Raw genomic sequence first — 12,495 nt, forward strand, 5'->3', positions numbered from 1 at the left:
CTCACTAGAACATGGTAAATCCAAAGGTTCAGGCCAACCACTATGGAGCACGGGTCAGATACAGTCCGAGGTAAGTCCCGCTGAAGTTTTACCTTCTCAGAATTGAGCTAAGAGTCCTGCTTGTGGGGGTGAAGCTTTTCGGAAGAAAGGAGAGCGTCCCTGGTGGTGGATCATGGGCACGAAGAGTCAGCCATGTGTCATAGATGGGCAGGCTGGTGCCTTGGAGTCAGGAAAAGTGATTCTTGCTGTGGGAAGAGATGATCTTGTAGCGGCTTGCACTGATTCTTCTTTTGAGCATTGAGGTTCCGGTGTGAGCAGGACTGTTTGTGGTCGCAAAGAGCCCAAAAGCTGGATTTTAGCAGTATAAAACCACTTTTAAGGGTCCAGGACTGGAGGAGTGCCTCAAGGGGGTCAAGAGCTGGTTGAATACTGGTCCAGGAGCTGTAGCAAGAGTGTTGGAAGTATTTTGTGTTCCTGAGACTTCAGAAAACAGGAAGCAAGCCAACAAACCTTTGGACTCACTTTGGTTCTGGGATGGAGAGGTGCAGGTCCAGTCCTTGTCACTCCCGGGCAGGAGGGCAGCAGGCAGAAGGTCAGCTTAGGAAAGCAGCAGCTCAGTAGAGTGCCAGTCTTTGTAGAAGCACAGGAGTCCTTCTTCCTGGCAGAGTATCTACAGGTCCAGATGTGTTCTGAGTATTTGGGATCAGGGGACCTGTACTTATACCCAGTCAGGCCTTTGAAGTGGTGGGGACTTCAATGAAGGGTGTTTGAAGTGCACAGAGGATCCTCCCATCCTGCCCTGGCTCCAAACTCTCTACTGGAGAGTATGCAGCTCTTTGTGTGCGGCAGGATACTGCCTTTTCAGGTCTAAGTGTCAGCCCTCCACCCATCCTGCCCAGGATAGCCCATCAGGATGTTGATGGCTAATCGGTCACACATAAGCTCCCTTTGTGTGTGGCTGTCTAGTAGGACTGCACAAGTCCAGCTGTCACCCCACCACCAACGTGCAATGGAGAAAGGCAGTAGGTACCAAATGGCTAAAGTAAAAAAATGCCACCTTTCTAAAAGTGGCATTTTCAGAACTGCCATTTTAAATTCTGACTTTACCTTAAATTGTGCATTCAAATTGTGTAATTCCAGAAACACCAAACTTGACAAACTTGCAGTAGTGAAACACAAATTTTGGAGTTTTAAACTACCAGGACATGTAAAACATAAAAGTACATGATCTATGTTTCATATACACCGTGCCCGGCCCACTGGCTGTCTAGGGTCTACCTTAGGGGTGACCTATATGTATTAAAAAGGAAGGTTTAGGTCTGACAAGGGATTTAACTTGACCGGTCGACATGGCAGTTTAAAATTGCACATTCTGCAATGGCAGGTCTGAGACAGGGTTTAAGGGCTATGTAGGTGGGTGGTACAATTGGTGCTGCAGGCCAACAACTATATCTAGTGCACTTTATTAGGTACTTATGAGTAAATTAAATAGGCCAATAGGGTATGAGCCAATGTTACAATGTTTAGAAGAGATAGCACATGCCCTTTAGCAATGCTTAGCATTGGTAAATTGCTCAGAGCCCTTAAGTCAACAAGTACAAGGTCAGAAAAAGAGGAGGAGGAAGGCAAAAAAAATGGGTGGCCCTTCCGAGAGTGCTATATTCCAGCACTCATGTAACCCCCAACTGGGTCCCTTGAGCTGACATTACTAAATCCCTAGCTCAGTTCTGGTAGTGTGGCACAGAGAAGTCAGGCTTTACTAGAGGAACATGTGTTAACATTACAGAGTACCAACATGGGCAAAAAGAAATTGACATGACTAAAAAAATAAAATGTGACACCAATTTATAAACAGAAAGCAGATTATTATATAATTTTATATACAAAACGAAGACAATCAGATGAGTATAACTGGAGTTATTGATTTTTAAAGGAAAATTAAATCAGTGCATTTCACTCTTGCCGGACTTTAAGCGGGCCGTGTTCAGTGGAAACCACTGAATAATAAGGTGTGTCTGAAGTCCAAGGTCCATAAGTCAGTACAATTTTACCTGCCTGATAGGGTTCTGGTGCAGACATGTCCTTGCTGTCCTTGGTGGTGAACCCGGGAGCCACAGGTGCTGGTTTGCTGCTTCAACTGTGTTGTTGAGGAACAGGGTGCAAAATCTCAACAACTGGACCACTGGGGAGCCTGGTTGAGGGTGTTGTAGGGTTTTCTTGAGGAGCAGCATCGAACAAAGTTAGTGGTAGCCTGACTCAGGACCAACAAGACTTGGTAGGAGACAATTCAGCTTTTAGTTACTTCGACATCCTGATGACCGGGGGAAAACAATAGCCACCTGAAACTTGCTCGAGGTCTGAACTACAGTTCCCACAATGCATTTGAACGTATATTCCTTGGTTAGCCCTTGGCTCGCCTGTTGGCCAGTGATTCTTTGGTTCGGGGAGTGTGAGTTGCCTGTGGGCTGCAGGGAACTTGTACCTCTAGTCTAAGGGAGTTCTGGTGCTACCTTTGGCATGCAGTAGGGCTCTTATTTCCTTTAGAGCTGGTCTCCCCAGGATGAGTTGAAGTTATGCAGCTGTATGGTGGTAGCCACAGGTGCAGTCTTTGTCACTTTTTCCGTTGGGCTGGTCCTGAGGTTGCAGAATCAGGTCTCTTCTTTGTCCTTTGTTGCAAATCGATCAGTACAGAGCGTCTGGCGGCAGGGGAGTACATTAAATCGTATATTTTTGGGGCATTAGGGATTTGAGTGCTAATAGCCAATGAGCAACTAGCCGAAGTGGATAATACACCCTGGAGGTGACCACATCCGTAAGGAGGACAACACCACCCCTTGCCCTTGGCACATGTGCACTCAAGCAGGCAGGGAAATTAAGTAGTCAGGAGGCATATACCCACAAAAGGCTAGCCATACTCCCAGGGTGGGCTATCTGGTCTGGCCCACACCTTTAATATAATACACCCTGCCTCCTGGGCTTAGGAGGCCTATCTTAGACAAGACTGACATATATTAAAGTTAGTGTTGTGACTTTGCCATTCATTAAGAGGGCAAAGTCGGGATGAAGCAGTTTACACTGTTCCTGCTGTCTGCGATGGCAGGACTACTGTTATCTATTTACTTGGGCCACTCGGGTGACACAATCAGTGCCGCAGGCCCTGATGACCCCTTAAAGTCCCATGCCGTGGGTACCACTGGTACCATTTATCAGGGACTTATAGGGAGGTTATAGGCCTTGCCAATTCGGGATACCAATTCACATGCATCATATTTTAGAGAGAGAGCCCTGACACTGGGGTCTGGTTAGAAGGCTCCAGTGCACTTTCAGAGTCCTGACAATCAGCATTGGGGAAAGAATTTGGGGATGACCATACAAAAAGGATATGTTCCTAAACAGACCGAGCAAAATACCTATAGACATCCATACACTCACCTGTCACCTATGCACACACAGACAAGCAGACAAACAAGCACCCATGCATATGGACTACCATTCCTACAGCCACCTGTACATTCAGACTGAGCGATGTGTTCGTTTGGTAGCTTTTACAGTGCAGTACGCTGCTTTAAGGCCATCTCAAATCCAAGATATTACAGGAGGATGGAAAGGGGGGAACGAGACAGATAGAAAGAGGAAAGAGTCTTTTGAATAGAAGGATGTGATATCACTTGCTGTACTTTGTTGGGGACCATGCTTTTGGATCTGGTTTCTGATTTATCAAATGAGTGCATTCTGAGACTGGAGCTCTTTGCTTGCTTAAATTAACAAATGTATCTGATAATAGCGATTTGTAAAATTTAGAGTCTAGCACTGGATACAAACTATTTGAGCTTACAAATGCATCATGCAACGGCTCATAGGGCTGCACGACAGAGCTGAGATTTGGGGCAATTGCAAAATGCATAACTGCAGGTTTCATAATTTCCGGATGGCTCAGTAAGATAAATGCTTACTACTGACAATTTTAAAGATCTGCAGTCATGCGTTTGAATCTAGAGTTCAAATCATGTCAAGGCCAACTCACCCTACCATTCTTCTAGGCTGAGTACCACTACTTTGAGTAATAGTAACACCTGTTATTTACTCTCGTTAAAAGCAGTGAAATTCAGTATGAAACACCATAAAAACAAGCTATTATTATCGATATCACCGTGGGATGGATGTTGTGTGTCTGTGCATTTGTGCATGTATCGTACATAAGTCAAATCTTTTGGCTTTGTCAGTTCTTATTTCTCATTCAGTTGATAAACTGACTGATAAGAGTGATAACAATAATGAACCAAAACCAACAGCTGAGGGCATAAGAAGTCCAACTGGAAAATCACCTAAACTGTATAGCACCAAGCTACCCCTGTATGGTTGCCCTGTCATTACCTGCAGTATTTTAGCGTTTTTGATTTTCTGAGTTTAAAAAACAGACAGAAAATCAAGAAATACCTGTCCCTTTGCTCCTATTAGTGTGTGAGCAGAAGCAGTGTCTATTATTTTAATTGCAGATTTAGCTCAAAGCTAATCACCGCTAATTTTCATAATTTGCTTTAAGCACATTCATGTATTTTGTGGCATGTCTGCTCGTTATGCTGCAAACACAACATTCTGTAATTGACCAGAGAATGTTCTAATCTCTCTGATTTATTTTTAAAAGCCCTATAAATAGAGACCAGGAGCAAAATCAATGTGACGGTCTGGGATCGGTCCTCGTGTGCCTAGAGAGGGCTGGCGGCGGCAAGTGTCATTTAAGCGCAATTACTCGGAGTACAAACGTGGTGTTCTTCAAAGCCCTAGGGAGTACAGCGTGAATACATTTATAACTGCACACTAAAAGCGCACGGGGGTCCAAGGCAGCTGCCAGGAGTGTGACGGCGAGATCACATGTGACCAGACTTAGCTGAAAATTAAAAATGAAGCTGCAGAGCGGTAGACGCTAGTCGCAGCGCAATTTTTGTGTTGCTCTGTGACTACCCATCCCTTTGTGGTGCAAGGTCCAAAGCTCTCATACTGCAAAGGGGCAGGTCGCAAAACCTTGCAAACCTCCCGCCACATTAATAATCGGGTTGTGTCTCCTTGCCGCCTGTTATGAATGCAGGGATGATGACTTGCCCGAGTCAGCAGAATTTCATCCCCGCGGCCATATTGGTAGTGTTTTTTTAAAGTTCTAGTGCGAAAAATAAAATGTCTGTTCAGTGAAAGGCACCGGGTGAGAATATGGCTGCGTACGGGCGTATGTATGCACCCCCCAACTGCAGAGCCCGTATTCACAAAGTGGAAGTTGTCCCTGAAGGCCACTTCCACTTTGCAAATCCACTAAAATATCATTTGAACAGTTGGTATTGAAAATAAATAAAATAAACGATCGACTCATGTCATTGAACCTTGCGAATAAGGGGTGCCCCTCTCACATCCGTTCCTCCTTCCGATTCTCAGTGCCTCACAAACAGTTTAAGTTGGAACACAATTTACCCTAATGTTCTTTTGATTCTTGGCAGCCCACAAACCCAGTCAATTACACACCCTGTGATCTACTTACTTTGCAACTGAAAAATTGTTGGACATGGCCTTGTTAGGGGATTTCCCTAAAACTTTTTGCTTTTTACCTCCTGGCTTTTTGCTGAGTCTCTTGGCATGGCCTTAGGACTCTGGGAACGTTCCCATCAAAGTACAGTGGAAAAGTACGCAACCCCTTTCTACATATGCCAGGAAGGGGCACATATGTGAGTGGTTGAGGTACTGTACCCAGTAGTGCCCAGTAAAAAGGTATACCACATACCCGGGGCAAGTACAGCTCTGACTATTTGTGGAGTGCTAAACAAAGTGTACCACCCACCAAAATAGCCTGATCCACATGTATCAGGCCTGACAGTGCAGCCCTATGAAGGCGCAGGTCCGTCTGCGCCCAGGGAGGCATTTCTCCTGCCTTGACCAACCCAGAGCACACTTCACGCTACCACTAAGGCGGCCCGTGAAGTTCGGCGAGGATAGTAGGTGTAAGGCAGGACAGGGAAGCAACCCTACCTAGGGGGTCAGCTTCTCCCGTAGGTTTTGCTGATTCCCTGTGTTAGAATGGGGTCTCTATTTGGCAGAGTAATACACCTTTGTCCAAATAGGGACCACAATCCTATTCAGCGTAAATCACACACAATCCAGGATATCTTCTGCCCACCCTCTGGTAGCTTGGCACTGAGCAGTCAGGCTTAACTTCAAAGGCAATGTGTAAAGTATTTGTGCAATAAATCATACAGTATCACAGTGAAAACACCACAAAAATACACCACACAGGTTTAGAAAAATATAGGATATTTATCTGGTTAAATAAAGTTCAAAATGACAAAGATTCAATAAGCACAAGTTGAGAAATCACTTTTGCAAGAATAAAAAGAGTCTTAAATCTCAGAAATCAACAGTTGTCTCTTATTTGCACAAAGTACCTGGTTTGCGTAAAAAATAACATGGACAGAGGCCGCAGAGCAGGAGATGCGTGGAAAAATAGGGTGTGTGTCAGATTTTCCGACGCGGCACAGACGATGTGTCATTTCTTTCCATGCTGCAAGGGTTTTGCATCAATTTCCGGCATGCAGTCTTTGATCCTCACTGCAATGTGGGGATCTTTTTGACGCCCAGGGACGATGTGGGGAAATCCTGGGCGTCGGGAAGAATTCACAGGTGTTGCGTCGATCCGGTAGGCAATGCATCGAATTTTGTGTCACACGGCAGGCGCTGCACCAATTCTGCACTTGGAAAGTCTAGCTGCTATTCTGGTTCAGCGGTGCGTTGATCCGGTAGGCTGTGTGTCAAATTTTTGCCTGCAAGGCAGGTGCTGTGTCGCATTTCTGGCCGCAAGGCAGGCACTGCGTCAAATTTTCACTCGGGAAGTTGGGCTGCGTCATTCCGGCTCAACTGTGCAGCTATTTCTCTGTCGCAAAACGACTGTGCGTTGTTTCCGGCAGTTTTGAATCGATTTTCGGCACACAAGTAGTTTCATGAAGAGATGAAGTCTTTTTGGCCCTGAGACTTCAGAAAACTGGAGGCAAGCTCAATCCAAGCCCTTGGAGAGCACTTCTCAGGAAAGTCAGAGAAAAGAAGGACAACAGCAGGGCAGCAGTACTTTTCAGCAAAGCAGTCCAGACAAGTCCTTTGGGCAGTCAGGCAGTTCCTCTTGACAGGATGCGGGTTCAGGTCCTGAAGTGTCTGAGTTGGTGGGGTCAGAGACCCAGTTTGTATCACCAACGATGCCTTTGAAGTGGGGGAGACTTCAAAGAGTGGTTATGAAGTGCACAAATTCCCCTTTCAGTACAGGTCTGTCTGCCAGGGTTCCAGTATGGAGTTTGGCAGTTCATTGTGTGAGGGCAGGCCACTAGCCCTTGAAATGTAAGAGTCAGGCCTCTCCACCCTTCCAGCCCAGGAAGACCCATTCAGTATGCAGATGAGTACAGGTGTGACTGAGTGTCTTGTGTTTGTGGTTGTCTGGGTGAAATGCACAAGGAAGCTGTCAACCAGCCCAGCACAGACGTTGATTGGAGACAGGCTGTAAGCACAGATGGATTTTAAGTGCAGAGAACTGCTCACTTTCTAAAAGTGGCATTTCTAAAATAGTAATATCAAATCCAACCTCACCACTAAGCAGGATTTTTTATTACAATTCTGGTCATACTAAATATGACCTGGTTACCCCTTTCTGATCAGAATCTACCTCTCAAGCACCCCAAGGCTGTCAGGTCTAACACCCTGTGAGTGGCCCAAGGGCCCGGGGCATTGTCCCACAGTGAGTACAGTGTTGAAGTGCAAGCACCCTTCCTATGCATAGTGGGAACTGGCAATAACTAGTGTGTACTGAGCCTGTCACTGTATTCTGACACATGCTGAACCTGGCCTGGAAGGCCAGTATGAGTGGACTTGCCCTGTGATGTCCAAGAGGGGACCTGGTCTGCCATTGCTTACCAGTATGTGCACACTTTCACAATAGTGTTTCAATGTACACTGAGTTTGACAAAGCAGGCCAGAGGGTGTGCACTTGCAAGATGATGTTTAAAGTTCCTCTGTGAGCCCGAAGCACTTTCCCGCTGTGAATAAAGTGGCGCTAACCAGTATGCGCACATATGCACACTGATGTGCTCCAATGTACTTAGGGGGTCAATACGAGCTTGGCGGGCGGCGGACCGCCGTGCGGCGGCCAATGCGGCCACACTCCCGCGGACCCCATTACGACATCCCCGCTGGGCTGGCGGGCGCAAACCAAGTTTACGCCCACCGGCCCAGCGGGGATGAGGCCGCAACATAGGAGCCGGCTCCTAATGGAGCCGGCAGTGTTGCGGCAGTGCGATGGGTGCAGTTGCACACGTCGCACTTTTCACTGTCTGCTATGCAGACAGTGAAAAGCTGCCCGGGGCCCTGTTAGGGGGCCCCTGCACTGCCCATGCCAGTGGCATGGGCAGTGCAGGGGTCCCAGGGGCCCCAGGACACCCCTTACCGCCAGCCTCTTCCTTGCGGTGCAAACCGCCAGAAACAGGCTAGCGGTAGGGGGGGTCATAATCCCCAGGGCAGCGCTGCTTGCAGCAAGCTTGAATGGGTGCACGTGCACTCGTGTGGTGTCTTTTAACTTGTGCCCAGCCTGCCCCTACAGTCTTGTGCATGCACCAAGGCACATGTGCCCTGGTAGTCAAAGAATACCCATGTGTTTTCACTACACATGAGAACTGCTTTGCCCATAGGTTAACTTGGGGGTAGGTTACATTTGATCCTGAACTGCAACAGTGGATTGCAAATGGAGCAGCCTCATGGTATTTACTATCATCGGATTCACAAGGACAAACCCCATTCTATAGTAAAGGCGATTTTGTGCATAATGCTTTAGAAACGCCACTTCTAAGAAGTGGGCATCTTTATGTTTTAAAAACTCTCTTTTGGTGCCTGTTAATTCAAACTCCATTTCACTGGAGGCTGGGAAAAGCACATCTGTATATTCCCCAGCAACAGCCATAAAACCGGCATGACAGGCCTCTGCCAGTTGAGGGCCTGCCTGGATAGAGTGGAGGAATTGGTTTTGAAACTTGGCCTCTCGGAGCCAGATCATGGTTCCACTAAAGATAATGATCTGCATTCCATGGCCCCATGGCAGACAGGACTGAAACTTATAGAAGACATCTGTGGTTCAAAGGGTAACTCTTTGTACCAACCCCAACTTTAAAGGCACACTTCAGTGTAACTACTGGTACCACATTTCAGCAACTTAGAGCTAGGCTTGCAGGAACACGGGACAGACACACTGGACAGCTAGGTGCACACTGTCACAGCAAGCTATTGTTCACAATGAGCATTTGCTAACTCCAGGGAAGGGAACGTTCACCCTTCCGACATTGTAGTTGGCCTGGGCAAACTGGTTGCTGCAGTGTGGCTCTCTGAAGTGCACCCTCCAAGGGTACAGCGGCGTTCCTCCTGTTCTCTCGTGGCGGTGTCAGGGACATCAAAGACATCTCGTTAGTGGCGTACATGTTCTACTAATGTCATCTTGAGAGCGTTACCTTCAAAAGCACCTGCATCAGCAGCTGGACTTCATCGGGTAGCAGCGGTGCGAGCGCTGAAGCAAGTATACCATCTGGAGACCGGATTTGCCTGATGCCTTCAAAATATTGCCCGTTTTTCAAGGAGTGTGGCCCTTCATCGTGCCATGACACACATTAACGGCTGGTTTGTTGTGAGCAGATTCACTGGTGGAGGACCCCGCGTAGCACACGTTTGTCGAGTGCATAGCATTTCTCTCATGTGGTTCCTGACTGCATGCTCATTGTGTGCAGTGTTTGTGTTATAGGTGACAACCCTCAGGGGTGTAGGCACCCCAGGAGCAGTGCTGTATCATGCTTCGTGCGGCCCAGCTGACCTTGCATCTTTTGCGTGTATAATCGGGTCATCAATCACCAGATGTTGTGTCTCATTCCAGAGAAGCAGTGAATCGGAATTCTTTGTGTGCGTGCTCAAGGATTGTCTATCGCAACTCAGGTCGTCGCACACCAGACGTTGTGCCTCATTCTTCCAGGAAGGTACGACATTGAGCACTTTGTGTTGGTGATCAGGATTGACTGGTGCTACTCTTGTCATTGTGCACTAGACATTGTGCCTCATTCCAAGGAGGTACGACATTGAACAAGTAGTGTTTGTGATCGGAAGTGTCAGGTGCAACTCAAGTCATCCTGCTCCAGATGTTGTGCCTCAGTCCAGGGAGGTACAGGAGTGGAATACTTTTTGTGTGTTTAACCAGGGTGTCTGGTGTGCCTCAAGTGATCATGTATCAGACGCTGTGCCTCATTCCAGGGAGGTACAACATTGAGCACTTTGTTCAATCGGAACCTGTCTGGTGTGACTCAAGTCATTGTGCACCCAATGTAGGACTTCCATCCAGGGAGGTGCAGAGCGGTATCCCTTTGTGTTGAACCTGGACCATTGGGGCTTCTCAAGTCATCAAGCCCCAGATGTTGTGCCTCCTCCCAGGGAGGTGCAGGATTTGATAACTATTGTGTTTAGAGTGCCCGGCTGGGCGCCACTGCTGGTAGTAAGAACCACACAAAATATTGATGATTGTTACACATGGCATAGATAGTGTGAGAAAGTGGATAATTAGTTGGGATGGATTGTAGTTCACGACAAGTAATAGGATCACTATTTTTGCTATGCTCTCTAGTCCAGTAAGGATTTCAGCAAAGTAAAACTGAGCTCAACCCTTGGTAGCCATAGCACAGAGCAGACAAGCTGAAGAAAATGTAAAAATCATTAAAAAGACAAAGAGACAATACAATACAAATCCCATTCCAGTTTATAACAGTAGAGAATAATTTAATAAACAAAATCACATCAAAAGGACAAATATCCAATAAGGGAAACTGGAAGTATGATTTTTTAATTTATAAATACAACTAGCACCAAGAAGCATTTTATTCTAACCACAGTCATCTGGTTGCCCATGACTGGGTCCTAGGCACGATTTAAGGCCAACTGCAATGGGGGACTGCTCCAATACAGAAAGCAGATTGGGAGTTTTACCTTCTGTCTTGGTCTCTGAAATGGAAGTCAAAAATCGCCAGTGGGGCAAGGTAGCAAGAGGTGATTGAGAAGGACTCAAGGAGGCTGGCTAGCCATCGGATGAGGCCCAATGAAACCACTGACTTTTGAAATGAATGCTCTGAGTGGGAGAATTTCAAAATTTGCATCCAGGAAAGGTTACTCTCTAGCCAGTTACCTATGGCACCTCCTCTCTGTTATGATTAGGGGTTGGCGATACACGTGGAGTTTCACATGAAAACTCAGCAAGATTCCATAAATTTGCACCAATGGTCAGAACATATTCACCTTGTGCTGCTTGCACTGCAATTTAGCATGAATAGTGCGAGCAGCCCTGAAAAAATCAGTGCGAAGGGTGGGATGTGGTGCATAAGAGCTCACAGCTTTTTGGGTTGATTTTGCTGCCGTTCTAGTAGAAAACCGACTCAATCCATAGAAAAGCTACTCGAGAAATATCCCTCTGACCATGATAGATTGAGACCACCTGTGCTGGAAAATCAGGCTAGGGAAAGCCTATTCTCGCTTGTACTTGCATTTCTGGTGCTTTGCTGGAACAAAAAAAGCCACACGGTGATTGGCAGAATTTGGCTGAAACTCTGCATTACAACAATAGTGCAGATTCACTAAATTCCGCCAGTTCTGTGGGCAGAATGAAATATTAAGCCCACCACTAGTAAATATTTCTACATTTGGAGCTCTGATTTCTCCAGCAAGGCAAGGCCACAATCTGCAACCAAACAAGGCACCACAAGGCCTGACACCTTTGGAGTAATGCCTCACTGTAACATATTTTCTGCTGCAGAAATGCTCCAAGCAAGACCAACTTGAATCTTTCGTAATGCACTCTCGTCAGATAGATTTAGCAGGTTTGTTCCCATACTCAAACAGTTTTGATGCCAAAAAATGTCTAAGTCCTAGGTTCTTCAGGCTGTTTGAGGGAATACACGTTGATACAGCCAAGAGTCCCAAGACCTTTGGAACAGCACTTGGTAGTCACGACTCACTCCAGCAGATGGCACATGCAGGATCCAGGGGCAGTTTCAGTTGGAATTGATGACCTGGGCTCTTGAGGAACCAGCACGTCTTGCAGTTTGTTCTGTCCCTTTAGCTTAATAGCAAGTCACCCGACTGACCCTTAGAGTCTACTTCTTTTTCCTCAGTTCAAGTGGGAGAAGGTCCAGCCTTTAAAATTTTCTCACAGATCTGAACAGCAGGTGCAGTCTTTATTCTCTCCTCCAGAAGCCCATTAGTGTTCTGAAGAAGGTGCCCAAGGAGTGCAAAATTTATGCCTGGCACTATCCCATGGGTAAGGGTGTCTCCTAGCCGTTCCTTCCCCAATACAGAAAAGGTTTCCATGGATAACCTACCCACTTTTGGGGCACTTTCTATATGCCTTAACGCAGACAATCCCACAGTAACCCTCTCTACCTAAAACCATGATGGCAGAAC

Source organism: Pleurodeles waltl, chromosome 4_2 (assembly GCF_031143425.1).
Source record: "Pleurodeles waltl isolate 20211129_DDA chromosome 4_2, aPleWal1.hap1.20221129, whole genome shotgun sequence".
In the NCBI taxonomy this organism is placed as follows: Eukaryota; Metazoa; Chordata; class Amphibia; order Caudata; family Salamandridae; genus Pleurodeles; species Pleurodeles waltl.